This window comes from Microcebus murinus, chromosome 23 (assembly GCF_040939455.1).
Source record: "Microcebus murinus isolate Inina chromosome 23, M.murinus_Inina_mat1.0, whole genome shotgun sequence".
Taxonomy (NCBI): domain Eukaryota; kingdom Metazoa; phylum Chordata; class Mammalia; order Primates; family Cheirogaleidae; genus Microcebus; species Microcebus murinus.
The window spans coordinates 5,899,175-5,922,315 of record NC_134126.1 but is presented as its reverse complement, the minus strand read 5'-3'; positions in this window follow the sequence as shown (position 1 = coordinate 5,922,315).

Here is a 23,141-nt window from a genome sequence, read left to right as displayed (position 1 = left end):
CATATAGAATACTCATCTCAATTACACAAGATGCCTGACAAGAGAGAACATAATTGCAAATATTTATTCCAGCTACAAAACATTTCAGACAAGTGCCCACTGTTCATATTTTGCTTTTTTCTCCAAACTTTACTCTTTTGAATTTTTAATTTTTCTGCTTTATGAAGAAGAGAGCCTAATATAGGTGCTACTCTATTAATATCATTAGCATTGCTCTGTAGGGTGTGTGCGTCTCCACGCGAACGAGGCCACAGTCTGAGCCGCTGCACAGCTGAGTGGCCTGCGGGAGGCCGGCCGGACGCTCCAGGGCGGAGACGAGCACAGGGAGCGGGGAGGTGGCGAGCAGGGCACTTAGCAGGCAGTCGTGACTCCAGAAACAGGTGATGGTGAATTCCAGGGTGCACTCTTAGGTGAACCGCAAATATTTGAAACCTCAAGTTCTGAAACTAAAACTCAAGGGTATTTCCTAAGTAATATAACAGAATATAAAACAAATTGACCTCTTTATCTATAGATGTTGTAGATTGCAGCTATTTCAATAGAAGACACATGGGGTGAGATAGTTTGCCCTTAGGTAGTCACTTCATGCATATTTTAAAGTGAAATAAAAGTTCTCAAATATAAGAACAATAGGCAAAAAACATAGCAGAGTCACTGGGAATTTCTCATATTCCCACATGTAATCAAACAGCATTAATAAAAAACCAATTGCACATTAGCTGTCCTGACATGACTGTCTGGGCACCCTTCAACACAGAAGGAATATTCTCTACGACTACTTCCCCCTTTACTACCAATGTCATTCTGATTTACCATGTTCACAGTGTTTTTCAGGCATCTTAACTGTATCCAGAGCTTTCTTAACTTCAAAGCAAGCTCTAAGCATTACAAGCCTCTAAGGAGGTTTGAATGTTGAAAATAATTATGTCTCAAATCATAATTATTTAAAGTACTATAATTGCAAAAACAGGAATTTAGTATTAAAACTATGCTTTCTTGCCTGATTTTACTTGATAAGAGTGAATTTAATTAGCTTTTTTCCATACTCATGAGTAAAAAGTAACCTCCAAATGATACCAATTCCAAAATAGTCTTAAAGAATCTAAGAGGCTCAAAGAGGCTTTGGGTTTTGGTTTTTTGTCTTGTCACCTGAAGATAAGAAAATTGATCAGATTATCAACTTAGAATTTCTTATTTGGGCCAAGATACTGTGCTCCTATACCACTTCAAACCCCATTAATTTTGTTCTTTGTGTGTATGTGTGTGTGTGTGTGTGTGTGTGTCTAAACAAGAAAAAAAGAAGCACAGTAAAAAACAATGTTTAAAATATAACATCCCTTCAAAGAAAAAGGCGGGAACTTCCCTGTCCTCATCAGACCTGCTCGCATAGCTGCAGGTGAGGCAATGAAAATCTACATTGGATGCCGACATTACAGGAACTATCCCCTTTCCATGTTGAAGCCTCTTGGATGCTTTTGTCTTATGATTGCTTTTCTTACCTGGGAAAATCCTGATATAGGCTCTTATTTTTCACAATGCTTTTTTCATGCAATGTTATTGTGGCTATCAAGAAAAGAATAAAATTTTACATTGAAATTTTAATATGTCACTCCATTTTTACCTCAAGGAATAATTTAAATTATTTTGCTTTTATCATTTTATATACATACTATTCTCAATATTATATAGTCTTAGATTCTTACAATATGTAATCTCTCAATTTAAATTATTTTGCTTTTATCATTTTATATACATATCATTCTCAATATTATATAGTCTTAGGTTCGTAGACTGTAATCTTTCAAGAAATTCAGGGAAAAAAAATTCATCCTTTCATGTTGGATAAATAAAAATTTAAGTGAGAAAACTAAATTAGGCAAGTACTTTCAGAGATAAGAGTGGAAAGTAACTTCATGGTAGTTTTCAGTGTAGTTTACCAACCTTTGGTTCTCCTCTCCTTCTGAGCACGTGGGTTACCAATCAACATTAAATAAATTATGACATTATCCATATTTGTGATGCATATGAATGTATGGATGTTTTCATTAAAATATGAATGAAACATAAATATAAGGTAGCTTAATAACTATTATGATCACCATTATTACTGTTATTATAAACTCTATCAATATTCTATTACTTTACCGATTAAATTAGCTTTGGTACATTTGAATAAGATTGTCAGATACCACTCTGAACAGAGTTTCTTTCCTGATAGAAAGCCTTCACCGTATCTATACAATCCAAATATCCCTATACTGAGGGTTTCCATTTATTTTTCAATGATTCTCTCAGGCAATTCTTATATATACTGAATGTTGACAACTATTAATAAATGAAATGTTATGTACAAATGAGACACACAAAAGATGTAATACTATAGAACACTAATAATATACCAGTTAATATCTCTTTCCAAATAAGAACTATTTTATGAGAATAGGAATCAATTAATGAAGTATGAAAACTCAGTCAGTGTGAGTTTATGCCAATAAGAGATCAAGGACTAGATCCTGTTCTCTATTTAATATGCTGAATTCCCATAAATCGCCTTTACCTCACATTTCCCTGAAATGCATTCTAAGAGCAAAGTAAGATCACTAAATAAACCTGCAATTCTTGCTAAATAATTTAACATTCTAACACTGTTGTCCTCCGTAAGACTGGGCGCACTACTACAACGGCTAAGCAGAATGCAGCAGAAAACCTGGTGTAGTCACAACTGTGAGAATAGTAAGATCAGTGGTTTTTCCCATAATGCCAAAATGTCTCAAGTAGAAATTCATTATGATATATTTTTTGGATTTTCTCTCTTTCCTTAAGCTACAAAAGTCAAAACAACAATAATTATAGATTTTCAAGAAAATAAAATTTTTGCTAGCAGTGATGTGAACAAGGCATTCATGATCGAAGTATTTGTAGTTGTCTTCCAGGCATGATCATATTCAGCATTTTATATATATTAAATGATTATTTTTAAACTAATTTTGGAAACCAAAGTATAATAATATCATCCCAAGTCAACATATGTTTTATGATATTCCTATTGCATTTTAAACAGACATAATAGTGCTGTCTTTGGTATTTCATAGTTTATCATTTCTCCATTTCAATTTTATATAATGGAAAAATATACTATCTGACAGTGTATTCAACTCTAAACCCTCCAGCACTCCAAAACTTTTCATTGTTGCATATACAAAAAAAGAAATGTAATATCTCTAATGGAATAACATCTGCCTCCCCACTTTTAAGTTAATTATTTTTCATTCTGCCCTAAACACACACACACACACACACACACACACACACACACACACGCACACAAACACGCCCCAAATAAATACACAAATTATTAACAAGATGTCAAAAAAAGGCAACATTTTAATGTGAAATATTAACAACATTGATAACACCAGAACTACTTTCCCAGACCTTTTTGAATTCCTCCAGGACAATTTTGACAGAGATTTAATCTTAATGACATAAACAAAGTTGCTACTAAATAATTCATTTTATAAAACCAGAGGGAAAGACAGAGAGCAACAGCATGACACTACATCACTCCATGGATCTTAAGCACTATTCATAATAACCAACCTGGCTATTGTTTATGAACCTGTAGTTTCCTTGGAGAGATAAAAATTTTAATTTTTAATAGCATGGCTATTCTTACTTTATAAATCTGCAGCCTCCTTGGAAAGATACAAATTTTAAGAAAGAAAAGGAAAAAATATACATATTTACTCAGACTCTTAAAGTCTTATAAAACATTTTCTAAAGCTCTATTAATTCAAAGTTAATAATAACCTTAATAGAAATTGAACTAAAATTTCTCTTTACTCAATCTAAGAAGAAAAAAATACTAAACAAATTATATATAAGTGAAATTTAACCAATGGATAGATTCAAATTTTTATAATCAAAATCCTTCAAGTATTTACATTTTACATTTAATACATTTCTAATAACATGTTGGTAGCAATACTAATTCATGTGAATAGCAGACCTAGAGGTTATTAATTATGCTTAGCTGGTTAAAGTCAACAATGTCAGTTTTAGTCATCAAATACACATGAAATAACATTTCCTCTGGCTTATTGTGTATAGCACTCATTGCACAATTAATCATGGCATATTTTTTTTTAATTTTATTTATAACAAAATTTTCTAATCAAAATTCAACTGTTCATATATGAATGGATTCTTTAACAATGTTTAAAGTTTTTGAAAAAGTAAAATATATAGTTATATGCATCTATAACTAAATGTTATATAATTTTGTCCAATTTATATGTAATATTAAAATGCACAAAAAATGAATAATTTTAACAACAATATTTTGCTGTTGAGACTAGCTTATTATAAACATGTATTTTTAGTCAATTTTTACTGCAACACTTCTAAACTAGTAATTTTTGGTTAATATTTGTTTAAATTATTCCTCCCTATGTGTATTGTAAAAACTTGCTATGTTGAACTTAATTTCATTCATTACAACTTTATCAAATGATCTTAACAAGAATTATAATATGTAGGCCCCTAGTGAATTTTACATTTATTCACATTCTGGGGTCTTAAAAGTCAAACTGTAGAAGGATATGGAGTTTTCCTTGACAACCAATCACGGATTTAAGCTATAAGTGTCTCTGATTAAAAGAAAAAAACTCTCTCTTTTTTAAAAACTGTATTCTGTATAACTGTTAACCTTTAGATTTCTGAAATTCTGTTATTGACTGCATCAAGTAAAATTCCCTTCTTTTCATTGCTAATGTTTTGAAGTATATGCATTTTTCTAGCACTTCAAGATGTTTATAGAAAAAATATTGATTACTTCATCCATGCCATCCATGATTTTATAAATCTAGATTTGATTTCTATTCAGTTTTAATTTTTTCAGCATTTTGAGCGTAAAAGTTTATACCCACCTCTATCCATTGTACAGCTTTAAAAAAAAAAACAAAAACCTTCCTGAGCAAACTATTTTTGTTTGTTTCCAAAAATTCCGCTAGCTCCATTGGTTGCTGCATCACTGTATACTCAAATCTTAGAATGCCATCTCTGAATCTAAGATGCTTTCCTGGAACCAACATCAATAGCTATTAAATATTTAACTGCTTAAAAATCTATAGTGTTTTATCCTTTTCCTGAACATAAAACCAACCTGACACCTTTCCACTGATGCAAAAATGTTGGCATGTCTCTTTAGCACAGAACTGTGTCCTTGTCCTTTGTTTTCCAAGTGATTTTCTTCAGAAAATGACTATGTTACACTGCTACAATATATTAAGATTTAGTTCTTTGTGGAATCCCAAAGTTACTCCTTAGAAATTCAAATAGATCATATAAAGTAAGCTCTTCATTTATATAACCTAAATTAGCATAATTTGCCATTGGAAGAGTAAAAAGTCAGTTAATCTTTTTTTTCTAATTTGTCATTTTGTTAAATATTCAGGGGTTTTTTCCTTCTGCTTATAAACATCTGCAGCTTATCAACTATGGAGTTGAGATTAAGCCTTTCTTATGTTGAGTTAAATTAATGATTGAATTTAAAATATTTCATTAAGATTTTTATATATAAATAATATATTTTATCTCATAGATCTTCATTTTCTTATGGAATTTCTTTAAATCTTTCAGATACATAACATCCAGTTATGTTGATTTATCTGTTTTGATTTTGTTAGAATGCCTTAAAAACTTCTTGTGAACTGGCCACATCAATCCAAATCAAGAAATTACTTCTAATTTCAATTTCATGTCAGTTATCAAGATTCCCTCTCTCATCCCTAGATTGCTGAAATAAAGAGTAATAGAACCAAGCTTCAGTATTATTCTTTCACATGACTGATTCAGAGTCAACAGTCACACAACACCTAGGATAGCTTTAAACTAGCACACAGTCATCTCTCAGTTGTGTTCAATTTACAATTCCACTGTTTCAGTGAAAATGTTCCTTGCTATCCTTTTAAGAGCTTTGGATTCTTTCATCTAAACATTCCAGCTTCCTGCAACCGGCTCTGTGATTAGTGCCTCCAGGCCGGTAGATCCATCCTGCCTCAGTTCCTCTGTTCCTGCGCTTTCAGCCACAGATACAGAGCAACTCACTGCAACGGGCTTCCCACCGGAAACTGGATTAGACAAAGCGCTCTATGAGAGTTACAACAGATAAGAACAAGGGCTACCGATAGCAACGACACCTATTAAAAAGGCATGTTCTAAGCCCATTACACAAATTCAGTTTCTGCTGACTGCAATGCAGTTATGAGAATGTAAGACAGCACAAAACTTGTCGCTCACTTCCTGAGAATTTCCTAATAACATGACAGAGACATCGTGCTTCTCACTGAACACTAGGTGCTCCAGGTTCCAAATGATGGTACATTTCTTTAAAAATTTGCTATTTATATGAAGTCCATTTTGTATTTTATTCCAAATGGGTCTCATTTTAGCCCACAGTTGGCAAGATTGCAGTCTCAAAAGCATGGATCTGAGAGAAACCATCACACATCTGTGATAAATGCTGTGAGAATCAGAAGTCAGGTCAACAAAAGATGACTGAAAAAAGATGATGGTTTCAGAAGGCGTTAGGCAACAGAAGAAATCACAGATCCTTTAATGCCATGTCTTCATTTTAGCGCAAAGAAAATGCAGGTGTAGGGAAGAAAATGAAGGGTTGCTTCTCCAGATCATTATTTTATCAATCATGATTTCCTTCCTTACATTTAGAAATTTCAAACAATTTACATGTTCCTGTAGATTTTGAAGTCCAAATTAGTTATTTTGAAAGTATTAAACCAGCCAAAACATTTGTTACTCGACTAAGAGGTGCTTCATTTTTAAAAGTTCTGGTTAGATCATTTTTAAAAGTTTAACTTCCTGTTGTCCTTTCAGATTCTTTTTTTTTAATTCAAAAAACTATAGGCAGAATGTTGTGGTTTGTTTTGGATTCACTTGTTAAAGAATAACAAGCTCAGCCATGTATTCTTCCCAAGCTTCCTTGTCAGGGACCCTCAAGTGTGCGGCACCAGAAGGAAGACAACGCAGTGGACCCTTTGGTCTCTAATTAGTTTTATGTCAATCATTCCAGCATTCAAACACAAATGAATTTGCAAACCTCAGTGGACTTCTTTTGCAAATGAAGACGCTAGTTGACTTTTGGTTGCTGCTTAAAAAATGTCCTAAGGAAATGTTGCCTCTTTTCTACCTGTACAGTCCTGACCTCATAAGAAAACAAATGCTTCCAAATAGCCGGCAGGTACTGTTTATTACATTTGAGGGAAGTAGAGCTTCTTGAAAATGCACAAATGCCACTCGTATTATCAGTACTTTCACTGATATTATAAAATAAAATGAATAAATGCATAATAAATGAAATATCACATATGTGTTTGCCTTTTCCTCTGAAATAAATTATGATGAGACAAGAGTTCCATAATGAATACAAATAATTAAATATTAGTTTTTTAAAAAAAGATAGATTCTTCCACATCTTTGCAATTGTGAATTGTGCTGCTATAAACATTCGAGTGCAGATTTCTTTTTCATAGAATGGCTTTTGTTCTTTTGGGTAGACATGCAGTATTGGGACTGCTGGATCAAATGGTAGATCTACTTGTAACTCTTTGAGGTATCTCCATATTACTTTCCACAGAGGTTGAACTAGTTTGCAGTCCCATCAGCAGTGTAGGAGTGTTCCTATCTCTCCACATCCATGCCAACATTTTTGGTTTGGGGACTTTTTGATAAAGACCATTCTCACTGGAGATAAGTGGTATCTCATTGTAGTTTTGATTTGCATTTCCCTGATGATTAGAGATGTTGAGCATTTTTTCATATGTTTGTTGGCCATTATTCTGTCTTCTTTTGACAAGTTTCTGTTCATGTCCTTTGCCCACTTTTTGATAGGGTTGTTTGATTTTTTTCTTGCTGATTTTCCTGAGTTCTACATACATTCTAGTTATCAGCCCTTTATCAGATATGTAGCTTGCAAAAATTTTCTCCCACTCTGTAGGTTGTCTGTTTGCTCTCATGATAGTTTCCTTGGCTGTGCAGAAGCTTTTTAATTTGATCAGGTCCCATTTATTTATTTTTGTAGTTGCTGTGATTGCCTTTGGGGTCTTCTTCATAAATTCTCTGCCAGACCAATGTTTACGGGAGTTTTTCTATAGAGGACTACTTCCAGAACTGCAGGGCGTATGGTGGGCGCCTCTGTGATGGCCCGGCGTGGCCGCAGGGCTGACCGCGCTGATACCAAGCGGCTCTGCCCGCCGTGCAGGTCTCACCCGCTCGCAGCTGAAACGCTTCCTTCCCATGACAGTTGAAATCTTGGTTGCCTCAAACAATGCTTTGATTCCAGAAGCAGAAGAATAAGAACGGTGACTTCCAAATCTTAAGCGGTCGCAGAAGATGTCCGCGCGGAGGAGGCCAGGCGTCCTGGCGCGGGAGCAGCCGCCCGCCGCGGCGCCCTCGGATCCGCGCTGCGCCCTCGCCGCCTCCCCTCGCGCGGCGCCCTCGCCGCCTCCCCTCGCGCGGCGCCCTCCCCCGCCTCCCCTCGCGCGGCGCCCTCGCCCGCCTCCCCTCGCGCGGCGCCCTCGCCGCCTCCCCTCGCGCGGCGCCCTCCCCCGCCTCCCCTCGCGCGGCGCCCTCGCCCGCCTCCCCTCGCGCGGCGCCCTCGCCGCCTCCCCTCGCGCTGCGCGGCGCCCTCGCCGCCTCCCCTCACGCTGCGCGGCGCCCTCGCCGCCTCCCCTCACGCTGCGCGGCGCCCTCGCCGCCTCCCCTCACGCTGCGCGGCGCCCTCGCCGCCTCCCCTCACGCTGCGCGGCGCCCTCGCCCGCCTCCCCTCGCGCTGCGAGGCACTGTCCCAGCAGGTATTCCTTATAAACAAAGACAAGGCGGTGAGATTAAGCCACGTGACCAAGGTAACACAACCAGCAAAAGCTGAGGCGTTGTCTTGCTACCTCCCACCATTGCCTATGCGTTCTTCAGCAAAGGGAATGTTTGAAACTTCACAGTCATAAATTCGTTCTTTCAAAACATATGATTTTTATTGTTGTGTAACTGAATGCAATTTATTTACAATATTCTTTTTTTATTCTCAAATTGGATAAACATACAATATTCTTTTTCACTAAAAGAATGTATCTTGCCCACTCAAGGTAATACAGTTCCCTCCAAGATAAAACTGAGTCAAATCTAGTTTTCTTTCTCCCTCCTTGCTCCTCTGCTCCTCTCCTTGAGGTAAAGTAAGTGCCAGGTGGCCTCAGGTGTTTTCCTGGCCCTGAGTCAAGGATATCTTACCCTTGTAACGCTCGCTGCTATCCCCGGCCTCTCCCGAGGCAGCTGATCTTCCTTGTCCAGGTACCATCCAACGCCTCGATTGCTGCTTCTGCTGAGGCCTCCGGTCTGCCGTGACGCCCAGCTGACAGGTCCACACTCGATAGGCCACTTCTTCCAATGGTGAGACACCTCCTTGTACCTATTTTCACATCTTTATTATAGATATAGCATCTTTTTAATCCCTTCCTCAACATGCCTGGGTGTGCAAAGCAGCGATACTGCCCTCAGGCTGGTCCACAATATTCCTCACTCAACCACTGATAGATAATCTATGATGCTGATATTCCAAGACATTCGCTGATATTCCGCGATTGTGTCGGCTATGACTTTAGCAAAATAAGCCATGGTACACTCAACACTGAGATACCTACAAGCTTACGTGGTATCTCCAGAGTTGTATGCATTGTCCCTGGACCAAGCTGAGGAGATATGGCAAAGACCCAGTAACCACTAAACCGAATGCGCTTTTCCTCCGGTCTCTTTCCTGTTCTGTATTTGAACCCATTTTCTTCAAGAACAGCCTCTGGGAAGCAGCAGGTCTGCAATCCATAATCTTCCTTGTGGCAGGATGAGGGAGACTGGGGGTGGGCGGGGACACCCTTAGGAACAAAACACCTTACCTAGTCAAATCTTCTTGTAAACATGCTAATGACAGTTCTCCTGACATACAAACTAGTGGTATTATTTATCTAGAGAGTCCTTATCTATGAAAAGATTTTAGCAGAATATACATGGTTTTTTTAGGATTGTTTATACTAAGAAAACCTGGAATCTATGAATTTATAGCATATGGCTCTCTGGAAAATGTCACATAAGCTATACAACTGTCTGAAAATAAAATGATAATGTGTCATAGCAAAAATGGTTCTCTTCTGTGTCATTATACAGCCACAAATTTCACATGGAGGCCTCAGGTAGCACCTGGGCCTGAGCATCCTGATTGGTTAGAAACAACCTGGGTAAGTGCATGGAAGGTCCTGGATCTCTCTCTGTTCCATCCTTGCCTCGTGATTACATATCTTCTTAATATTATAAGTAAAACTTGTTATTGAGTAAGATTTCTGACTCATGTGAGTCCACTCTTATAATCCAGGGCTTTGTGTTATTGTAATTCAGCACCAATTCTCTCTCGCTGACAAACCCTATGCTCCAAGCCATCCAGATTTGGGTTGTTGATGTTTTTAAATAAGATAATAAAATTCACTAGATGCTTTTTTTAAAGCAATTGATTCTTACAATTAAGAAAATTGTAAAATTCTTACAATTACTGAATATCGTATGCTTGAGACAGTAGATATAAAAGACTCTTACTGATGCTTGAATGATGAAAGGAAGAATAGGGGCAACAAGACTATTAAACCTCATAATCCAATATTAAAATATGAACTAGTACTTTTATTTCAGATGTGATGATGGAATTTTATTATGGAAGTATCATTACATCATCTTTAAAATATATACAGTCTCATTTCTGTTACTTTTATCTCTCTGAGATCTTAAACTAAATGAGTGTTTAGCTATTTTAGATAGACTTCAAATGATTATTAATATATTTTTGTTAATAATATTGTGAAGATATTGATAAATTCCAATATCATCAGATATTTACAAATATTGTTTATAAAACAAACGTGATTATAAGCAATCTCTTCACAATCTTGCCTAGAAAATACATACAAAGATTCAGTGAAACATTCAGTTACAATAACAATCAAATTGTGAAAATTAGATTTGTTGAATTAGATTCTTTCAAAGGAGTTTCTATGCAAGTGCATAAGACTTGACTCGAACACAGGAAAAGTCACATATACAAATGTATTTCTAAATGTGGCAAAATAATCAACCATTTTATGAGCAAATAATGTCATGTTTAATTATCAAAACTCAATAAATCTAAGATTTTTAAGATTATGTAGATAATTTAAATAGAGAAACCCCCTACATAGTCTATACAAATTAGCTGTTCACCTTACGAGTTATGTTTTCTTCAACTTTAACTAAATGAACTATAAGTAAGTAAAAAAAAATTATTACAGAACAAAAAGGAAACATTCTGGATTTTCCAAATGAATCTACTACTATGGACTAAATTGTGTGCCACATACTTGAGAATAAAATTGTTTTCTTATTATAATTCAGTATTTTCAAATGATAGCTATTAAATAATTTATTTTTCATATTTATGTTTGGTATTTTTCCTTGTCAACATCCAAGAGCTAACAAAATTTTATGAATGTGAAAAAGAGGAAAAAGACCTTTAAGATGAAAATTTGCAACCTCTACTAGGCAATATCTTTTACAGTAAGAATGAATGAAAATAGTTATAATATTTTATTTTTTTATTTTGGCATATTATGGGGGTACAAGTGTTAAAGTTACATATATTGCCCATGCCCCCTTCCCCCCTCAAGTAAGAGCTTCAAGTGTGCCCATCCCCCAAACATTACACATCTTATTCGTTGTGTTTGTATATACCCATCCCCTCCTCCCCCATTCCACCTGCCCAACACCCAATAAATGTTATTCCTGTATGGCCACTTAGGTGTTGATCTGTTAATACCAATTTGCTGGTGAGCACTTGTGGTGCTTGTTTTTCCATTCTTGAGATACTTCACTTAGTAGAATGGGTTCCAGCTGTATCCAGGAATATACAAGAGGTGCTATATCACCATTGTTCCTTAAAGCTGAGTAGTACTCCATGGTATACATATACTACATTTTATTAATCCACTCATGAATTGGTGGGCACTTGGGTTGTTTCCACAATTTTGCAATTGTGAAATGTGCTGCTATAAACATTCAAGTGCAGGTGTCTTTTTTGTAGAATGTCATTTGATCTTTTGGGTAGATGCCCAGTAGTGGAATTGCTGGATCAAATGGTAGATCTACTTGTATCACTTTGAGGTATCTCCATTTTGCTTTCATAAGAGGTTGAACTAGTTTGAAGTCCCACAAGCAGTGTAGGAGTGTTCTTATCTCTCCGCATCCACGCCAGCATTTATTGTTTGGGGACTTTTTGATAAAGGCCATTCTCACTGGAGTTAAGTGATATCTCATTGTAGTTTTGATTTGCATTTCCCTGATGATTAGAGATATTGAGCATTTTTTCATATGTTTGTTGGCCATTATTCTGTCTTCTTTTGACAAGTTCTGTTCATGTCCTTTACCCATTTTTTGATGCAGTTGTTTGATTTTTTCTTGCTGATTTTCCTGAGTTCTACATACATTCTAGTTATAAGCCCTTTATCAGATGTGTAGCTTGCAAAAATTTTCTCCCATTCTGTGGGTTGTCTGTTTGCTCTTTTGACAGTTTCTTTGGCTGTGCAGAAGCTTTTTAATTTGATCAGGGCCCATGTGTTTCTTTTTATGCTGCTATGATTGCCTTTGGGGTCTTCCTCATAAATTCTTTGCCTAGGCCAATGTCTGGAAGAGTATTTCCAACATTTTCCTCTAGAATTCTAATAGTTTCACACCTAAGGTTCAAGTCTGTTACCCAGCATGAGTTGATTTTTGTGAGAGGTGAAATATGTGGGTCTTGTTTCAGTCTTCTACATGTGGCTATCTAGTTTTCTCAGCATCATTTATTGAATAAGGATTCTTTTCCCCAGTGTATGTTTTTGTCTACTTTGTCAAAGATTAGTTGGCTATATGAAGATGGTTTTATATCTGGGTTCTCTGTTCTGTTCCACTGGTCAATCTCCCTGTTCTTGTGCCAATCCCAAGCTGTTTTAATTACTATAGCCTTGTAGTATAGTTTGAAGTCTGGTAAATTGATACTTCCTATTTTGTTTTATTGCCTAGGATTGATTTTGCTATATGGGGTCTTCTCTGGTTCCATACAAAGCGTAAAATTATTTTTTCTATATCTTTGAAAAATGATGATGGTATTTTGATAGGGATTACATTGACTCTGTAGGTCACTTTGGGTAGTTATAGACATTTTAACAATGTTGATTCTGCCGACCCATGAGCATGGTATATTCTTCCATCTGTTTACGTCCTCTGCTGTTTCCTTCTTCAGTGTTTCATAGTTCTCCCTGTAGAGGTCTTTTAGCTCCTTAAATATATTCCAAGGTACTTTATTTTCTTTGTTGCTATTTTGAAGGGAATTGAGTCTTTGATTTGGTTCTCAATTTTACTGTTGTTGGCATATATGAATGCCTCTGATTTCTGTGTATTGATTTTGTATCCTGAGACTTTACCAAATTCATTTATCAATTCAAGGAGTCTCTTGGTTGAATTCTTGGGGTTTTCGTATAATATCATGTCATCAGCAAAGAGTGAGTGTTTGATCTCTTCTGCTCCCATTTGTATGCCCTTAATTCCGCTCTCTTGTCTGGTTGCTGTAGCAAGGACTTTCAGCACCATGTTGAATAGAAGTGGAGATAGTGGGCAACCTTGTCTTGTTCCAGTTCTAAGTGGGAATGCTTTCAATTTTTCCCCATTCAGTATGATATTGGCTGTGGGTTTGTCATATATGGCTTGTATCATTTTTAGGTAAGCCCCGTCTATGCCTATTTTGTTGAGCGTTCTTATAAAAGGGTGTTGAATTTTGTCAAATGCGTTCTCTGCGTCTATTGAGAGGATCATATGGTCTTTGTTTTTGCTTCTGTTTATATGATGAATTACATTTATAGATTTGCATATGTTGAATCATCCCTGCATCCCTTGGATAAAGCCCACTGGTTGTGATGAATTATTTTCATGACAAGCACCTGGATTTGATTGGCTAGGATTTTGTTGAGAATTTTTCCATCTATATTCATAAGGGATATGGGTCTGTAGTTTTCTTTTTTTTGTTGTATCCTTTCCTGGTTTTGGTATCAGGGTTATGTTTGTTTCATAAAATGTGTTGGGGAGGATTCCATCCTTCTCAATGTTGTGAAACAATTTCTGCAGGATAAGCACCATTTCTTCCTTGTAGATGTGGTAAAATTCGGGTGTGAAACCATCTGGTCCAGGGCTTTTCTTTTTAGGAAGGTTTTTTTATGGCTGTTTCAATTTCAGTACTTGATATTGGTCTGTTAAGGAATTCTATTTCTTCTTGGTTGAGCCTAGGGAGGCTATGTGTTTCTAAGAAATTGTCCATTTCCTCCACATTTTCCAGTTTGTGTGCATAGAGGTTTTTGTAGTATTCATGAATTATATCTTGTATTTCTGTGGCCTCCGTTGTAATTTCTCCTTTATTGTTCCTGATGGAGCTTATTAGAGATTTTTCTTTTCTGCTTTTCATTAGTCTAGCCAAAGGTGTCTCAATTTTGTTTATATTTTCAAAGAACCAAATTTTTGTTTTGTTAATCTTCTGTATAGTTTTCCTGTTGTCAATTTCATTTCATTCTGATTTGATCTTCTGCTGGGTTTCGGGTTGTTCTGTTCTTCTTCTTCTAGCTCTTTGAGACAATTCCTTAGGCTGCCTATTTGTGATCTTTTTGACTTTTGGATATAGGCATTTATGGAGATAAACTTTCCTTTCAGGACTGCTTTAGCTGTGTCCCACAGGTTTTGATAACTTGTGTCTCCTTTGTCATTTAGTTCAAAGAATCTTTTGATTTCCATCTTGATTTCCTCATTTATGAAGTGGTCATTTAGCAGAAGATTGTTTAGTTTCCATGACTTTGTGTAGAAATGAGAACTCCTGTTAGGGTTGATTTCTACTTTTATTCCATTGTGATCTGAAAAAATACATGGTATAATTTCTATTTTTTTAAATTGTTTGAGATGTGCTTTGTGTTCTAGGATATGGTCAATCTTAGAGAATAACCCATGAGCTGATGAGAAGAACGTATATTCAGTGGTGTTGGGGTAGAATGTCCTGTAAATGTCAGTTAGGCCCATTTGTTCCAGGGTTCTGTTTAAGTCCGTTATTTCTTTGTTGATTTTATGTTTGGAGGATCTGTCCTGTGCTGCCAGTGGAGTGTTAAAGTCTCCAACTATTATTGTGTTGTTGTTTATCCATTTGTTTATATCCAGTAGAGTTTGCTTTATGAATCTGGGTGCACAAAGGTTGGGTGCATATATATTTAGAATTGTTATGTCTTCTTGTTGAACTGTACCCTTCACCATTATACAGTGACCATCTTTGTCTTTTATTACTTTTGTTGACTTAAAAACTAAGTTATCTGTAATCAGCACCACCACGCCAGCTTTCTTTTGGCTTCTGTTTGCTTGAAATATTGTTCTCTACCCCTTTACCTTTAGTCTATATGCATCCTTGCAGGTTAGATGTGTTTCCTGAAGGCAGCAGACACTTGGCTTGTATTTCTTTTATCCATTCAGCCAGCCTATGTCTCTTGAGTGGGGAGTTCAAGCCATTCCCATTTATTGTGATAACTGATAGGTGGGACAGATTTTTATTCATTATGTTGAGTTGAACTTTGTTGCTTTGTTTCCTCCCTTGAGCCATTGTGGTTTCTGGTCTTTGATCTTTAGCTTTTGAGTAGATTTACATTCATGAGTGTTTATTGTGCTGATTCACAGGTAACACTGTTTTGAGTACTTCTTGAAGGGCTGGTCTTGTCTGGGTGAATTCCCTCAGTCTTTGCTTATCTGAGAATGTCTTGATTTCTCCTTCATATACAAAACTTAGTTTTGCAGGGTACAAGATTCTAGGCTGGGCATTATTCTGTTTCAGAAGAGTGAGAATGGGGCCCCAGTCTCTCCTTGCTTGTCAAGTTTCAGTAGAGAAATCTGGCGTTATTTGGATTGCCTTGCCTTCGTATGTAACTTGCTTCTTTCACCTTACAGCTGGTAGAAAGGCCTCTTTAGTTGATATTTTGGTCAGTCTGAAGACTGCATGTTGTGACATCTTCCTGTTTGCATTGAATCTCCCAGGGGTCCTCTGAGCTTCTTGAACTGTGTATCGAGATTTTTATCAAGGCCTGGGAAATTTTCCTGTATTCTGTCTTCAAATAGCTTATCCAACTCTTGAGTGTTTTCTTCTTCCCCTTCGGGTAACCCTATAACCCTCACATTAGGTTTCTTCACATAATCCCACATCTCTTATAGGCTTTGCTCTTTTCTCTTGTTTCTCTGTTCTATCTCAGTGACTGATTTATTTAATTTGAAGGTGTTATCTTCAATCTCTGAGATTCTTTCTTCTCTTTGATCTACCCTGTTCTTGAGGCTTTCCACTGTGTTTTGTAGTTCCCTGAATTGATTCCTCATTTCCAGGAGTTCAGTTAGACTTTTCTTCATGGTTTCAATTTCTTTAGTGAATTTTTGTTCCAGGTCCTGGAGTCTTTTTGCATTTTCTTTGTGTTGATTATCCAGTTTTTCTTGCAACTCATTGAATTTTCTTATGATCCATGCTCGAAATTCTTCTTCTGTCATTTTAGTGGTCTGATTTTGGTTGGTGTTCATTTCTAAGGGGCTGGTGTTTCTCTTTGAAGGTGTGTTTTCCGTTTGAGTTTTCATATTTCCAGAGTTCCTTCACTGATTTCTTCCCATATGGATCAGTTGTTGCTTCTTTCCTTTAGGTTTTCATTTGGGTAATGACACCTAGTTATAATATTTTCTATTATCATATTTGTTTTCAATTTAAAAATTAAAATTTCTATGGGATTCTGCAAATGTGTGTTGCTTATGAGAGATTGGCCTTTTGTTATTACTAGAAGAAAGTGTCAGAACATAGCATTTTAAATCCAGAGCTTAATATTCCTTGAGGAATTGAATAGTGATAGTGTTTTTAAGGCAATACATTTTAGTAAAATGGAAGGGACAGTGTGACTCTTGGAAAAACCCACACATTGAAATAAAAAGTAAAATGATTCTGCTTATATATAAAACACTTTTATGCCAATGATACACTATTATTATATGATGTCAAGTGAACTTTTGAAGCTTGGTAATACCTGTCTACATAGTTCAAAATGAAATATAATAAAGTCAAACAGCTGTTTAAATTCAGATTATTTTGTGTCACATTATTATAGAATACAGAGGGTTTCAAACAACATTTAGATAAGATGCTTCACAAGTAGAACCTGTTTTACTTTTAAAAACAGAGCTTCCCACATAAAAAGAATCTTCACAAGTGAAATAATAAACCAAAAGTGTTTGTTACTAGAATGATGTTTTATGGAAATATTTTGAAGGTACAGTCTCTAATTTAGAATAACATTATTGTATAATAATTCACCAAAATATATATTAGACTATGCTATCTGTTATATAAGATCTTATTTACTCAGAGTCTTTTTATAGTGTATATGACTATAAATAATTCAGAAGCATTTCAACTCTTCAGTACACTTGGATATATAGTCCAAATGGACCATCCTCATAGCAACCTCAGTCTGTAACAAAGAAAACTTAACAGCTATCAGTACAAGGGGAGGAGGATGGAGAAGACGAGGAGGAGGAAAGGCAGGAGGAGGAAGGAGAATGTAAAGAAGTAGAAGAAAAAAATACCACTATCATAGAAATTAAGAATAAAAGTGACATCTGGATAAAATAATATCAATATCAAAGGAATAATTTTGTTTTCAGTCTGTGGACAACCTTGGATAGAAAAGTCTTTTGTTCAAAGAAGTATTCATCAGTAAATATGCTTCCTACCCTGACTCATTTTTGTCAAATCAGTGTATTAATAGCAAGCCGCAGCAGAATGGGGCAAACCACCTTTAATTAACCAGATATACACAACGCCTAATAGTTTATAACTTTACTAATAAACAATGAGAATCTTATTTTATAAATGCTTATTCCACTGATTTAAATTTATTTTCTAAATTAAAATTCACCTTAGTAAGTTTATTCGTTTAAACCAATAGTTTTCAATCTAAAACCCTGGACTCCAGGGTTCTCTCCAAAGTGGATTCCAAAGTAATAATAGAGATGCTATTGTTAAAATAAAAAGAAAGGACATTTATTATATGCCTATGTTCTAGGAAATATTCCGTATATTTTACATGTATAAAATATTTAAACCTTATAACACAGGTATGAAGTCAGTATTCTTCATTCTGAGGATGAATTGATTACAGCTCAGTGAAATGAGGAAGCTTTCCCAAAGTCACTCAGTAAATGTCTGAGTTAAAATTTGAACTCAAGCAATCTAGCTATCTTAATCCATAGGCACACCAACTTTAAGATAGTTATGAGAAGTCTGTGGGTTGTTTTCAATTCCAAATGGTCTTACAGATATTGCAAATTTATCTATAATATTTTGAATGAACTGAGTAAACACTGTTTTTCTTTGGCTCTCGTCAAAGTTATTTTAGTTCACAGTGGAAACACTAATTGATGACCAATTATTACCAGCAGTCTAAAGACATCCTATAACACAAAAGAGACCACTTATCTGTCATCTTACAACCATTTGGTAGAGTTGTTAAAACAAGAAAACCTAGTTCTCTTGATTTCTTTCCAACATGTTTCTGAACTTCCATATATTTTCCTTAATATAATAGCATATCAGAATTTCTTTCACCTGATGTTTTATATTGTTCACTGCACTTTCTAACCTTAGCACATTTGAAATATCTAGAGCTAATGCTTTAAAGACTTGCAAACTTTTAAAGTGGCTTATATGCTCAAAAATATGAAACAAGGTAAAACCCACTTTTTATCCAGTCAGCACATCCTTTGGTAACATGTTCTGTTTCTTCCATCTAATTTTAAGGTGCCCAGTTGCAATGGTGTATAACAACCTGATAAGATTTCATTGCAAAATTCAGTCACAGGGTAGGTCAATCTGAAAAAGATAACGTTCACATAAATCCGACCTGGATCAAAATTTTTATTGCAGACATGAAAGTAAGCTAGAGTTAGGGTAGAAATGAAAGAGCTATAGAAATGTACCACATTCATAATCTTTCATTTCTGCCCTGGAGAGGCTTGAAATGTTGAAACCAGGAAATAGAATATGATCAAACATCTCTGCTTGTATGTGACTAAATTGATAAAAGCCATGAAAACCTAAATCTAAATTATAAAGCACATTTATGTAGTCCTATCAAACTCAATTGTTATTTTTAGGTGCTTTAAACAGAAATCCTGAACACCGGATAATGGACCAATAAATGCTTAATGAAGGCATGAATATATGGTTCTACCAAACCATCCTTTATCTTTTGTGATACTTACTCTCACATCTCTAAAATCCACATGAAGCCAAGACTTGCAGCATACTCTGAGTGATTTCTGTGAAAAGGAAAGGTGCTATATTGCTAAAAGAAAAAAATCCTATTTTAAATATTGATAATTTCTTTCAAAAAATGAATAAAAATTCAATGTGTGTCATAGGATGATTTATTTGCAGTAGGAAATCACCATAACATCCCACAAGTTATTCACTAATCAAAAGTAGTAAAACAAAAATTTCAAAATGGTGACAGGTTTGGCATGTAAGCAATTTAATTAATTTTAAATTGTCATTTGGTAGCTTAAACAAAAATTGGAGTCATAAATTCAAAACTTAATGGCAAATGTGTATAACCATTTTATGCTTAAGTGATCAAGAAAGATTATGCAGTACAGAAAAACATCTGAAAGTTTAGGTTTTAAGAACTTAGAACTTCTAGGACATATAGATAAGAACTAAAGAAAGAAAGAACACTTAAAACAACATGTCTGGTATTATTTGAAGAAGACTAGGAATGCTAGAAATACATTCACAACAACAGTTTTAAATTGCAGACTTGTGCATATATAATGCACCCGGTGCTCAACACTCCTCCAAATCACCTAGACAGTGAAGAGAAACACTTTCCACATGTGTTTATATTGGCAATACACCATAATACTTTTCTTTTCTTTTTTTTTTTATTTCGGCATATTATGGAGGTACAGATTTTAAGGTTTCAATAAATGCCCTTCCCCCCCCCAAGTCTGAGTTTCCAGCATGACCATCCCCCAGACGGTGCACATCTCACTCATTATGTATGTATATACCTGCCCCCCGCCTCCCTTCCCTCTGCCTAATACCCTATTACTGTAGTATCTATGTGTCCACTTAGGTGCTGCTCAGTTAATACCAGTTTGCTGGTGAGTACATGTGGTGCTTGTTTTTCCATTCTTGGGAAACTTCACTTAGTAGTATGGGTTCCAGCTCTAACCAGGAAAATATAAGATGTGCTATATCACCACTGTTTCTTAGAGCTGAATAGTACTCCATGGTATACATATACCACATTTTATTAATCCATTCTTGGATTGATGGGCACTTGGGCTGTTTCCACAGCCTTGCAATTACGAATTGTGCTGCTATAAACATTCAAGTGCAGGTGTCTTTTTTGTAGAGTGTCATTGGATCTTTTGGGTAGATGCCCAGCAATGGGATTGCTGGATCAAATGGTAGATTCACTTGTATCACTACTTTTAACACTATGCTTTTGATATGAATAAATGAAGCAACTGACAAATGTGCATCAATTTTCTCCAAATATCCTTTTATTATTATTTGACATAAAAAGTTAAAATTATCACCCAATAACTATGTGCTTTAATAATAAATTTGCCATAAAAGTTAAAGACTCAACATTTGTTGTCCTTAAAGACAAATACAGCAAGAATATTACTTTTATAAAGGAAATGAAGAGAATGTCCAAGAAGATTGAAGAGACAGCACTTCCACAGCTGCAAAAGAGTGACTGCTGCCCCAGCTCCTGGTTTTGACTTTCCTTTGAGCTGTAGTTCCAATGATAACAACAAAATAAATAGCAAGAGAATTACTCCCTATTTTGAAAAAGAAAAATCAGATTTACCCTAATCATGAGTTGCAAAGTTTCAGGGGCTGACATACAGGAGAATAAGCTTGAGCCGTGCTGTTCTGTGTCCTCCATGGGCTAGTGCTCATCCAAACCTGTCCCAGTCCATGGTGAGACAAGGGGCTTGAGGCAAAGTATAAATCAACACACAGTCAGGAAGCATTATTTAGTTCATAACAAGACTGCCTCAGTGAAGTAAATGCTAGATAGATTTACATTCTTATACAAGTTCTTGATCTCATTCTAGACTGGTAATAAACATTCCATGGACCAGTTACTATGAATATCATTGAACTAGAGCAGGTACCAGCAAAACTAAGACCCATGGGCCAAACCTGACCCACCACTTGTGTTAGTAAACAAAACTTTATTAGAACACAGTCACAGCCATTTGTTTGATTATTGCCTATGGCTGCTTTCCCACTTCAAAGGCAGGATTGCAACCTAGTACAACCTCTATGGAAAGCAGTATGGAAATACCTCAGAGAACTAAAAGTAGAACTACCATTTGATCCAGCAATCCTACTGCTGGGTGTTCACCCACAAGAAAAAAGACATTCTACAAAAATGACACTTGTACTCAAATGTTTATAGCAGCACAATCCACAATTACAAAGATGTGGAAACAACTCAAGTGCCCATCAATACATGAGTGGATTAAGAAAAGGTAGTATATGTATATGTATATCATGTATATGTATACTACTAAGTTTTATATATATATATATATATATATATATATATATATACACTACTTAGCCATTTAAAAATAATGGTGAAAAGAGATGAAAATATCTCTTGTATTAACCTGGATGGAACTGGAGACAAGAATGGAAAAACAAACACTACATATCTTCACCATTAAATTAGAACTAATCAATCAACACTTCAGTGCACATATATAAGTAACATTCATTGAAATCCAGCAAGTGGGAGGGGGGAGGAGGGGATAGGTAAATTCACACCTGATGGGTACAATGAACATTATCTGGGTGATGGACACACTTATCACTATGACTAAAATGGCACTAAAGCAATTTATGTAACCAAACGTTTATACCTCCACAATATTCTGAAATAAAAAAATATATATATAAAAAATCAGAAGCAATAATCAAAATAGATACATAAATAATAAAATATCTTCAAATGTTAAGGCATACATTATTTATTGTGTAACCTTCTGTGATGTCAATATGTGGCTTTTTTGAAGCCCAACAATGTAATCTATTACACAATTTGAGAAGAAATACTTTTTCTAACCAGACTTACTAACTTAGATATCAAGAGGAATTAAATATTCCTAGGGGAATTATGATGGTTATTCATGTTTTAAGGTGAACAGTATTCAATCTGGAATGTTACAGACAATAAAGAATTTTCTATTCCCTTTTTTAGGGTGATGTATGAATTCTACATCTGGAGGGTATTTTTGCTGCTTTTTAGAAAGGCAGAACATCTTACAAACTAACCTTGAGTGACGTTTTAAAAGAATTGAAAACAAAGTTATGCCCTAGATATACAAAATTGTACTTTAGGAAAGATAAATTTACAAAAACATAAATGACAATGAAAAAATCAAAAGGCCCTTTTCCATTAATTTGAAATATTTATTTGCATGTTAAGACATTTTTACTGCTCTCAACCCATATTGGAATATGCAGTTCTTTCTCTCTATTTTATACTTAAAAGGAAGTGGATTTCATGAGAAAATCTTATTAAAAATTATATTTAATTTGAAGAAGCAATAATTTATGTACATAAATATCTGTATGTATATACATATGTATGTAGGAAGATAAAAAAGAAAAAAATCTTCACATCTTGATTAGTCAAGATTAAGTGGAGAGGAAATTTTGATATAACTTATCTCATGCAGAATAGTTGAATATGTTAAACGAGCATCAATTTATATATAACATCTGTTAAATGTTCTCAACAATTTGATTATATTTATAGATGTGACTTTTAAAATATGTAGGCCAGTAGAAACCACTGGTTATTGTTATAAAATGAAGATGTATTGACAGGCTAAAGAGCTTTTCTTTGAAATCACCAGAGAAGTATCCAGAGGCTGGTATGACTTGGAGAACA